Consider the following 12746-nt stretch of genomic DNA (forward strand, 5'->3'; position numbering starts at 1 on the left):
CGGTAAATGTCAATTTTCTTTGAAGCCATCATCGGTAAATGGTCTTGCTTCCTTTTACATCAGAGTTGTTTCCCAGCAGCCATCGGTAAATGGTCTTGCTGAAGTTGATATCGGTAAATATCAAGTTACCAGTTTCTAACCATCGGTAAATGGTTTCGCCTTTTTGAAATTGTCAATGGCAGGCATCATCAGTAAATGACGTGGTTCTTCTTGTATCATATCCGGCAGAGTGCAAATTTCTACGGTTCTTGGTATTCAATCCCTGTTTACCCTGGAAGTCTGACAGTCGTTGCTATCATCCGTTCGGGTTCCCAGCTGATTGAATAGGGGCAAAGTGGAATTGGTGTTGTCATTACAACTCCGAAAGGTGCCAACATGCCTTTCACCGCTCGTCTGACTTTCGAGTGCACCAATAATGAAGCTGAGTATGAAGCCTTTATCTTGGGTATTGAGCAAGCCATTGATTTAAGAATCAAGACTTTGGACATCTTCGGAGATTCAGCTCTGGTAATCAATCAAGTGAATGGTGATTGGAACACTGTCCAGCCTACTTTGGTCCCCTACAAAGATTACACGAGAAGACTGTTGACTTTCTTCACAACAGTAAAGCTGCACCATACACCTCGTGATGAGAACCAGATAGCAGATGCTCTTGCTACTCTATCCTCCATGATCAACGTGATTCGGTGGAACCACGCTCCCAGGATCGATGTGATACGCCTCGACAGGGCCGCGTATGTGTTTGCTGCTGAACTGGTAGTTGATGACAAGCCCTGGTATCACGACATCAAGTGCTTTCTGAAGAATCAAGAGTACCCTGCAGGGGCATCCAACAATGATAGAAAGACTTTGAGAAGATTGGCAGGCAGTTTCTTCTTAAAAAAAGACGATGTTCTGTATAAGAGGAACTTCGACATGGTTTTGCTCAGATGCGTGGACAGACACGAAGCAAACATGTTAATGCAGGAAGTTCATGAAGGCTCCTTCGGTACTCATGCCGGCGGACATGCAATGGCTAAGAAATGGTTGAGAGCAGGTTATTACTGGATGACCATGGAATCTGATTATTTCAAATATGCTCGAAAGTGCCATAAATGCCATATTTATGTTGATAAGGTGCATGTGCCGCCGAATCCTTTGAATGTGATGTCTTCTCCGTGGCCTTTCGCTATGTGGGGCATCGATATGATTGGAAAGATTGAGTTGACCGCTTCCAATGGGCATCGCTTCATCCTTGTTGCCATCGACTATTTCACCAAGTGGGTCGAAGCAGCGTCATTCGCGAAGGTCACCAGACATGTGGTTTCCCGTTTCATCAAGAAAGAAATCATTTGTCGCTATGGGATTCCCGAAAGAATCATTACTGATAATGGTTCTAATCTCAACAACAAAATGATGAAGGAGTTGTGCCAGAACCTCAACATTCAGCATCACAATTCTTCCCCTTACAGCCCTAAGATGAACGGTGTTGTTGAAGCGGCAAATAAGAACATAAAGAAGATTGTGCAGAAGATGGTCGTTACGTACCGAGATTGGCATGAGATGCTACCCTTCGCCTTGCATGGGTATCGTACTTCAGTACGTACATCGGCCGGGGCAACCCCTTACTCCCTTGTGTATGGTATGGAAGCAGTCCTACCTGTTGAAGTGGAGATTCCTTCTCTAAGAGTCCTGTTGGATGTCAAGTTAGACGAAGCTGAATGGATTCGGACAAGGTTCAATGAGTTGAGTCTTATCGAAGAGAAGCGAATGGCAGCCATTTGTCATGGGCAGTTGTATCAAAGTCGGATGAAGAGAGCCTTTGATCAAAAAGTGCATCCTCGATGCTTCCAGGTCGGAGATTTGGTGTTGAAAAGGATCATTCCTCCTTAGACAGATCACAGGGGCAAGTGGACTCCTAACTATGATGGACCGTATATTGTCACCAAGGTTTTTGGTGGTGGGGCCTTAATGCTTGCAACGATGGATGGTGAAAACTTCACTTCCCCGGTGAACTCAGACGCAGTTAAAAAATACTTCGCATGAAATAGACCCGCTGGACAATAAAAAGAGTAGTCCAGGCAAAAATGGGCATCCCGGCGAACCAAGAAAATGAAAAAGGTTCGGGCAAAAATTAGGGATTAAAAGTGAAAATATTGAACACCCGGTAAGTTGAAAACCTGAAAAGGCAACTTAGGCAAAAATGGGTATCCCGGTGGATTGAAAACCCGAAAAGGGCGATCTAGACAAAAGTTAGGGATTAAGCGAATGACTGTGTTCTGAGTAGTTCTGAATCTCATCTCGTGTCAATGACTGGAAACTTTTGAAGGATAGGAAACAGTCCAATCACTCTTTCAGAAAGTTGATCATCTGGAGGATCTTGAAGACGAGCAAGTCATAGCAGAATTGGAACCCAATAGAAATCCATTTCACATTGCCATTAGATTAATGTCTGTTTTTATCTATTGTGCGATTACCTCTTTCCAGGGATTGCTTCCTGATGTAAATGTCTATTCGGAGGCCGTTCAATCAATAAAATCATGTTATTCAGTATATCTTTGTTTTCATTTTCATTTTTCTGTTTTGTTTGCAAAAATGACGTCCGAATTTTTTGATAAACATTGCATCATGACACATAAGAGCTTTACAGGTACATGCTTAATAAACATTTAAAATTGCTGTAAATTTTAAGTGCTTTGGATCGTCTATTCAGAACAGGTACCCTCGGGGCATTTCCTTAATATCCCCTGCAGATGATCGTGAATGTTTTCCCCAACAGACGAATTCGGTATCTTATCTCTGCAGAGCTGATCAGAGCGTTGGATTCTTCAATCCCCAGCAGGTTCTCACCACTGTACCTCCCCCCCAAGCGGTGGTTTCAGATTATACACTCCCCAGTAGAGTTGACAGTGTCAGACTATATACCCCTAGCGGAGTTGACAGTGTCAGACTGTATCTTCCCAGCAGAAGCGGCTGCTCCTCAGAGTTCGAGGCCAGATCGATAATCCCAATTCCAGATCCATGGTTTCTTTCCTTGAAGCAGAACCTCGGTACCATATCGGTGTTTGCTTCCCCTGGTAAGTCATCTCTCGCAGATCGTGGTTGCAAGAACCACTATCGCTTTCCCCAACAGCAGGTTTTTAGTGCCGTTCTCTCCCCAGTCAGAATCTCGATATTTCGTCATTGCTAGAACATCGTGTGGCGGGTCATTTCCCCACAGAATTATTTGCGCTGTGCATCTCCAGCAGTCTTGCCAGGGTCCAAAAGATGGTGATCATTTCCCCAGCAGATCCCCTTGCCTCAGCTTGGCATTCTACCCAGCATTTCGCATCCCTGCATGTAGAATCGTATTGCATTGCATCCTCCCAAATCGCGTAGCATTTCCATTTTCATGGAGCATTACGCCATTGAAAAATTCAAACATACGCATGTAAGCATAAAACATTCTCAGTATCTCAAGTGATAAGCCAGAAGTTGTTTCCAGTACTCAGACTGAAGATTTATCATGACTTACCTTTGTTATCCCCAGTAAGTGTCATTGGCCCATGCGCCGTCTCTATTATCGTTCCCTATTTCTGCCGATGCTGACAGGCATGAAGTTTCCGGTATTCAGACCGAAGTGGCGTTCAGGCCAGTTTTCCGATGTTCAGATCGAAGAAGTTTCCGACGTTCAGGTCGATGCAACTTGTGGCGTTCAGGCCAGTTTTCCGATGTTCAGATCGAAGAAGTTTCTGACATTCAGGTCGATGCAACTTGTGGCGTTCAGGCCAGTTTTCCGATGTTCAGATCGAAGAAGTTTCTGACGTTCAGGTCGATGCAACTTGTGGCGTTCAGGCCAGTTTTCCGATGTTCAGATCCAAGAAGTTTCCGACGTTCAGGTCGATGCAACTTGTGGCATTCAGGCCAATTTTCCGATGTTCAGATCGAAGAAGTTTTCGACGTTCAGGTCGATGCAACTTGTGGCATCCAAGCCAATTTTCCGATGTTCAGATCGAAGAAGTTTCCGACGTTCAGGTCGACGCAACTTGTGGCATTCAGGCCAGCCTCTCGGTGTTCAAACCGATATTAATAATCTCATATCTCCCGATGTTCAGATCAAAGTCATTTCCAGTATTCAGACTGATGAGCGGCATTCAAGCCATGGTTATTTCTGTGTTACCATTTATTTTGGTATCCAGGTTAACATTCTTTTTCGGTATTCAGACTGACTCTCACCGTACCAGACAGATTCTTCTTTCAAGACCACCTCTTTGCCGATTCTGACAGGCACTGTTACTTCACTTCACTTCAGTGCAAATTTTCGGGCTTTTATTGTATTCAATCCCTTGATACCTCGAAAGCACGAAAGCCGCTGCTATTTTCTTTCCAGGTCTCCAGTTTATTGAATAGGGGCAGCTATAATACCCCAAAATTTACCCTTCATTTTTCCTGGAAGCATACGCTTTACACCTCATGCATGCATTCATTTTTTAGGTCATTTAGCATTAGCATTTCATCATGGCAATCGGAATCGGATCCAAGAAGCTTGAACATCATCCAGGATACTTTGTGGGCTCTATTTAGATGATCAGTCAACACAAGGGAAAGACTTGAGTTACTTCCAACAGGGGTCTATTCGTCAGTCAAAACGTTAATCTTGAAGGAGCAAAGGTTTGTTCATGAGTTGTCATGCTCGCTAGGCGAAGCCCACGTGTTTTGAAAAAAAAACGAAAAACGAAAAAAAATAATAATAAATAAATAAAATAAAATAAAATAAAAAATCTTGGACTTGGACCTCTCTCATTTGAGCCCACAGGTCCACAAAAATCAGGTTATAAATTCAGAGTTTCAGTGAAACAAAAGGCAATTCTATTCCTATTACCCTGGCTGGAAAAAGATAGTGAGAGAAGAACCCTGGGGAAAAAGATAGTGAGAGAAGAGTTAACAGAGTTCAGAGCAACCTCCAGGTAACTCTGAAAGGTTCATTCTGACTCACACACTTTCAGCTCAAGCAAACCCTAACATTGGTTTGCAAATCCAGCCATGCCATTTGATTTCAACCGATCTCTCCAATCAGGTTTGCCCTATATCCATCATCTTTATGCCTTTAATTTGAATGCTCTAAATGTATGAGGTATTATGGGTGAATTTGATACCCTTTTGATGCATGTGTTTGACAAAAGGTTTAGGCCTCCTACCCATGGTTGCTTTTTGTGAGCTTTTTGTGAATTTTAATGGCATGATTCATGTGGTTACATTTTGATTTGGGGGCAACTCTTGGTTACCCTATTTTGTTTCTCTAACCTGTTTGTTGAGTTTTGTTTTGTGAGGCTCATATGACTCTTGCAGAGATGGTTTGCCTGGTGTTCCACTTTATTTGTGGGATACCGCCTGGAGGTTTCATTCCGATTACCTGTACTGACTCACTTTCTTTGATGGTGTTAGCTTGGGAGGATCTCAGGGTTTCCCATTCCTCTAATTGATGTTACTTCAGATCTTTATCCACGTGGTACTTTTATATTTTTCCCGCATTTTACTGCTTTCCTAGCTGGAAGACCTCGATAGGAGGCAATGTTTTTGTGTGTGTTTTTTTTTTACAGGTTCCTTCGTCCAGGACTCCTTTTTGCATGAGTTTACCAAACCCTAACCCTTCATTGATTTTTCTTCTCCTAAACACACGTTTACTCCTTCTACTACAGGCGAGTAAGTCTCCAAAGGTCGAGCATCTGGTAGATTGCGTAGTAACGTCGTTCGTCCAAAACCCAATCCATAACCCCGTAGTTAGCCGAACTACGGCTTGCTCTGATTCTCATTCCATATGAGATATGTAGGCATAAGACGCGATGTCTTAGCGAGCACAATTACCCTTAACCCATAGGTCAGCCGAGCTACGAAGACTCTGATTCTCATATTCAGATGAGATACGTATGCAGTAGATGCGACATCCGCGCGAGTCATTTTCATTTAACCCCTTTTTTAGTAAACAGCACAAGATAAACTCACACCCTTTAGACAAGAACTACAAAAGTGGATCCCGTAGAGTACTACGGATGCGTAGGAGTGCTAATACCTTCCCTTCGCATAACCGACTCCCGAACCCAAGATTTGGTTGCGAGACCTTGTCTTTTCCTTTCCTCTTTTCAGGTTTACTTCGAGCGTTTCCTTTCCCTCCTTTGGGATAAATAACGCACGGTGGCGACTCTTCTGTCATTTTCTTTCGCCGGTTGCTTTTTCGCACACTGTATTTTTCAGGTTGCGACACAAATATATAAAGGAACTTATGAAGAAGTTTAACCTATCAGAATCTAAGCAACCAAAGACTCCAATATATCCTACATGCATTCTAGAGAAAGAAGAGGTAAGTAGTAAGGTAAATCAGAAGCTATTCAGAGGTATGATAGGCTCTCTTTTATATCTAACCGCTTTTAGACCTAATATATTATTTAGTGTTTGCTTATGTGGTCGCTTCCAATCAAATCCTAAGGAAACTCACTTAACTGTTGTTAAGAGAATCTTTAGGTATTTGAAAGGTACTACTAACCTTGGTTTGTTTTATAGAAAATCAAGTGAGTATAAATTAGTAGGCTATTGTGATGCTGACTATGCTGGAGACAAAATAGAAAGAAAAAGTACTTGTGGAATTTGCCAATTTCTAGGAGATAACTTGATCTCATGGTCCAGCAAAAGACAGTTAACAATCGCGCTTTCAACAGCCGAAGCTGAATATATTATAGCTTCTGGATGCAGCACTCAGATACTCTGGATAAAGAGTCAGCTGGAAGATTATCAGATATCTGAGAGTAACATTCATATTCTCAATGATAATACTTCTGTTATTTTTTATCTAAGAATCCTATCTTGCATTCTAGGGCTAAGCATATTGAAATAAGACATCACTTTTTACGTAACTATGTTCAGAAGGGTATTTTTAATTTAAAATTTGTTGATAAATACAATCAATGGGATGATATCTTTACAAAATCCCTTGCTGAACATAGATTCGTGTTCATTCTGAAAAACTTATTTATGAAATTATGTCCAGAATGAAAAGATGTATTTCATAATGTTTAAGTCTTCATAACTCTAGATTAGATTCTGAGAATGTTTTTCTGTTTGAATCTGAAACATGAGCTTTCTAAAGTAAGGAAGTTTTCATGAATAAGAAAGGTTCTGAGCAGAAACGATCTTATCGATTTGTATTCCTGATTCTGAACATTTGTTGCATTAAATGGTTGTCTTGTCGTTTGATTTAATGTGGTTCTTAGTGGCGACAATTGTCCCACTTTATGAGCATGTGTGATAAAAGTGTGACACATTGGGTTTAGTAATTTTTGGAATTAGGTTTAAACTCTTACGCTTCCCCATATGAATGTGTATTTCCTTTTTGTCATCATTGCAAATTTGTCTATATAAACCCATTTCACTCACATTTTCACACTACGCTCACATTACTCCCACACTTTTAGTTTTCAAACCTAAAACAACCATCTCTCTCTCTCTCTCTGCAACTGTTCTTCATCTTCAATGGCTGAGCAACAACAACAATCTCCAAGTTCATCAAAGGCCAATGAAAGCAACCCCGTCTTGGAAGGGATACCAGAATTAACTTTTCACACTCTTGCCAACGAGTTAATGGTGTTATCTGAAACCATTGTTGATTTCAAGAATTTGAAGGAAAATGGTTTTGATTTCTCTAAAGCTTTGGATCTTCAAGGTTGTAAAACCTTCTTCGAGAGACTTACAGGCCGAATGTATCCAGTGTTGGCGAAACAACTCTAGGTGCATGCCACTGCTGAAAAAGAAACTATTACTTCCTATGTCATGAACAGGAAAATAGTTATAATTGAAAGATCTATAGATGATTTAATCTCTCACGATGGTAAAGGGAAAATTATCCATATTGCAAAGCTTAATGCTAGGAAAGAAGTTGTTATCGCTCCAGTTATCTTCAAAGAGGGAAAAAAAATTAGGATGACAAAGGTCCAAGTGCTAAGGACTTGACTAGGAACCTAAGAGTTTGGTTCAAAATTATCTTGGGTTGCATTCACCACTGACTTATCACCAATAGTTCTGACTACATCAACACTCGTCAAAAGTTCATGTTATTCTGTCTAGAGAAGGGTGTCAAGCTGGGACTTCCCTCCATTTTGTTCAAGTTCATGAGGGATTATATCCGAGAATTCAGAACTGGTGGATCTTCAAAGAAGACTAAGAGCAAGTTCATTCCAAATGGCAGACTGATTTCTGACATTCTCGTTGAGAATGGTCTAGTGGATGGACTTGTGAAGGATGCTAGAAAGGTATTATGGGGGAAGAATCTGAAGAGTGTGGGTCTTATTTCCAGAATTCACAGGTCAGATTTCATTCTTTCTAAGGATGATATATATGGAACAAGGAATCCAGTTGAAAACTACCCAATATTCACTAAGATTGACCCTCTCGAGGTTCTTATGGCATGTCTGGAAAGTTGTCTAAGGGATGGAATTGACCCATTAGTGGATCCCTTCAACCTTCCTGAGACTTATCCTGATATTCATGGAAAGAGGAAGAGGGAATCCAACGGATAAGGATTGTCTAGGCCCCAGAAGAAGAAGAAGTAGAAGAAGAAGAAGAAGGTTGTTGTCTTTCTGGATGAAGACGAGGTGCCTCTCAATGAGCGCCATAAAGTAATGATTCTGAAGGATACTTTTGGAGTTGTCCAGTCATCTTTAAGAGCTTCTAATATTGCATCTGGTAAGCTCCCTACTGATAGCACTCAATTTACATCTAATTCCATTATTTCTGAAAGGATATTATCAATCCAACCTCCTCCTTCATCTAAACCGATTATTTCTAAACATATCCCACTTCCACCACCTCAATCAACCACTATAAATCTTATCACAAAAATTCCTTTAGTTTCTGAATCTTTGTCAGAACAACAATAGATACCATCACCATCATCTCCTTCACAGTTGCAAAATTCACCCATCTCACCATCATGTATTTCTACTCCCCAACCAACAAATCCAAATATCACAACCCCCAGAACATATCCTTCAAAAGTTTTTGATATACATGTTTATGATAGAACTCCTGATGGTATGTCCAAATTTGGACCAGAACCAATTTCACCAGACCATGAATCATCTCTTATCATGTTACCATCATTTCCTTTAGTCTATGGTCCTGACTTTGATGAGTCTAGAATCAACCTTACTATTAACTACCCCAAACCACCAAAGTCATCTCCTAACATTGGTAAGATTCTGAGGAAATTTGAGTCAGAATCTAAAATCCGTCTGCATGAAGCAATAACTATTATTCGTTCTTCAGCAAATCCAACTACGAGTGATTCGGCATGGGAAGCTTACAGAAGCCCGGTTAATTCCAAGATCTCTAAGCTAGTGGATTTTGGGTATACACTTGCTGAAAGAAAATTATGTTCTGGGTTCGTTCCCTTAATGGAACTCTGGAAGTTAAGAAACTCCCAACTTTGTCTTCCTGCTCCTGAGGTCAAGGAAGCTACTCATGAAGTTTTTGAAGGGGAAGTTGATCCAAAAACTAAAGTTGTTCAACACGATGTGACTGCTCCAAAAGCTGATGCTGCTTCTGAACCTCAAGATTATGATATGGAAGAAGTTGTTACTCATGTTGTCGTTTCTGAAGCTTTTTCCTCTCAACCTATTCCCGTTGCACTTCTGAAGAATATTGAGGAAATCAAGGATGATAATGCAAGGGTCAGTGAGCGTCTGGACAAACAGGATCTCATGTTTCAGTTGATTCTCTCAAGACTTCCTCCGCATCCTCCTCCTCAGAACCCCTAGCCTTTTTTGTTTGTTTCTTAAAAAAATCAGTTTATTGTTTGTATCTTTCACTGTGTTTTGGCATTTTCAATGAAATAATGTTTGTTTCTCTTCATTTACTTTATTATTTTATCTGATGTCTTTTTGATTGATGACAAAGAGGGAGAAAACATAATGTTTCTAAGGGGAAGAATTAGTGTTTATTTTGATATCTAAATTCCTAAATTAAAAACTCAAACATTTATTAATGGTTTCTACTAACAACTACTTCGAAAAAGAGTTTGTTAAGTGTTTTACAGGGTCATATCTCAAGAATCAGAATGGTTAAAATCAAACATCTGAAGATGTCATAAAGTATAAAAGATCATAATATAAGTTACCAGTTTCTGATGAAATGGTCTTCTATCTGAGTCTGAACATCTTCATGCTGACAATTGAATATCAGATTCAAAGAACTAATATTCATGTTCTGAACCTAGAACATTGAGTACTTAGAATCGAAGTGTTTTTAAAAAGTTCTTTATGAAAATCATGGATTTGAAATCCAACTATAAGGGAGATTTTCTTATAACAATATTGTATTTGTGTGATAACAATTTTGGTACCCTAATGGTTTGTTATTGTGTAGATTTAACAACCAGTTCTGATTCTGAATATATGATGTGCAACGTCATCAGTTTCTGAACTATTTATTTCAAATCCGTTTATGCGCTAGCTATTAAAAGTTCTGAAAGATGTTCACTATGTTGTTGCTGCAATGTTCTCTCAGTTCATGCTTCTAGACGTGACTCTGATCACCAAACTTCTAAAGAATGGCAAGCTTCTGAAGTTGTGTTATGTAGATGAAGATTCTGAAGATCTAAAGTCAGACGATTGAAGTTATCAAGGTTCTGACTAAAGATTCTGAAGATCTCAAGCCAGACTACTGACACTGTCAAGGTTCTGACCAAAGATTCTGAAGTTTCTGAATCCAGCTTTATGTTTCTTCATTTCATGTTTCATCAACTTTCATCAGAAGCCAATGAACTTGAAGATAAGATCAAATAGTACATAATACAAATCGAATATCCTTTCCATTACCTAATTTCGTGGGCAAGGACAGTACTATACATCACACATGTCACTGATTTTGTGGGCAAAGAACAATACGCAGTATCATTCCATTCCCATTCAACAGGGGACAATCACCCAAATGAGCTTTCCCCATTTTTCCCTCAATGGTCTTATGCTTATGTTTTATAAGTAAGACTTGGAGACTTAAAGAAAAAGGTCGGTGACACAATATTTTGACAAGTCTATTTCTTTGTGAAAAGCTAACATTCTTTTTACACAATTTTTCTTTAAGTGTTTGTTATTCATTTGTGTAAAATCTGCTTGTGTAGAAGCATCTTGTAACAAACAAAATATTATTCAAACTATTTGTTTGATTCCTTAAGGAGGTTATCCTTGAGAAGACAAATAAGGTTGTTCTTTGTGAGTCTTTAAGGAGACTAGGGTATAGTTTGATCTTTCAGAAGACAAAGAAGGTTATTCTTTCTATTTGTTGTGATCTGTTGATTATAGTGGATTAAGTCCTTATGTATAAGGCAAAATCACCTTGGCGGGTGGACTGGATTAGCTTTGAGTTTCAAGTGAATCGGGATAAAATACTTGTGTTTTTATCTCTTTGTTATTAACTTGTTAGTGGTGTTCTTGTTTTGGAAAAAGATTTTATTTGTAAAACCCAATTCAAACCCCCATTTCTTGTGTTTTTCACACCTTCACCTACAGTGGGCGCCACTGTAGTGGTGAAAAATTATAGGTGTGCACGTTACCCCTGCAAGGGCAGGGCCCCTCAGAGGCCTGGAAGAAGCCGTATACGGTGGTGTTTATGGTGGTTAAGATGACCTGCTCACATGAGGTAAGAGGCTCTGTATATGCAGTGGATGTTTAGGTATAAGCGTCTGAGTTTGGATATGTCTTCTCCTGTTGGGGGAGAGGTATTTATAAAGGCTTTGGACCTAGGGTTTCCTTGGGATCACCGCCCACCTAATCAATGGTGGACCGTTTAATCCCTATTTCTAAAGGGGGTGTGGGTCAGTTATTGACCCTGAATTCTCTCTGTCCCATAAACGTCTTATCTCACATTTTCCATTATAGGAAAACCTTGAGGGTGAGGTAGTGCCTTCCTGAGAACGATATATGATCGCCACCTCTTCTAGGTGCGACCTATAGTCATCGCCCTAGTCAGGTCCTATACAAATATAACACAATAATGTAATAGATGCCAAAGGGTAGGAAACATTTCCATGAGACAAGAAATGTCTCTCACTAATATTTTGAAAATTGAATTATTTGATGTATGGGACATTAATTTCATGGGACCATTTCACCTGTCATTTGGTAATCTTTACATACCCTTGTTATAGAGTATGTCAAACTTTACAATAATCATTAAGATCTCTATATTTTTTACAAATATTATGCATATGTTTCTTTTATAAAAATATGAGATAAGAAAAAAAAACAATATAAATTTAAAATTTTATATTAGTTAAGGCGCCGCGTAGGATATGTTCTCCATTCCTGTCCGAAATATTTTTGGAGAGATTTTGTTCTCCATCTCTATCTTCACAGAAGATATTTCCCATTTTTAGTTCTTTCGAATAGAATAATATTCGCGTGAATCTGCACTGGGTTCAAATTGAGATGTCTACTACAACATTACTCGTATTAATTTCTGCTTAATATAAATTTATATTGTCTACATTTAATCCGTTGTCAATTGATACTAAACTCTCACAACTCAACACCTAAATTCTATTTTATAAACAAATATCTCCTTAAATATTTCTTCTTGTCTCTACTATAAATAAATAAATAACTATTTTGATATTATTTATTATTAATAAAGTTAATTAAGTTTAATTGATTTATTTTAAATATTATACAAAACACAAGCTAAATTTATTAAATATCTTTGTTTATATTAAAAGAAATAATTACGGGATTACCAACAAATTG

This window comes from Lathyrus oleraceus, chromosome 7, assembly GCF_024323335.1.
Source record: "Lathyrus oleraceus cultivar Zhongwan6 chromosome 7, CAAS_Psat_ZW6_1.0, whole genome shotgun sequence".
NCBI lineage: Eukaryota > Viridiplantae > Streptophyta > Magnoliopsida > Fabales > Fabaceae > Lathyrus > Lathyrus oleraceus.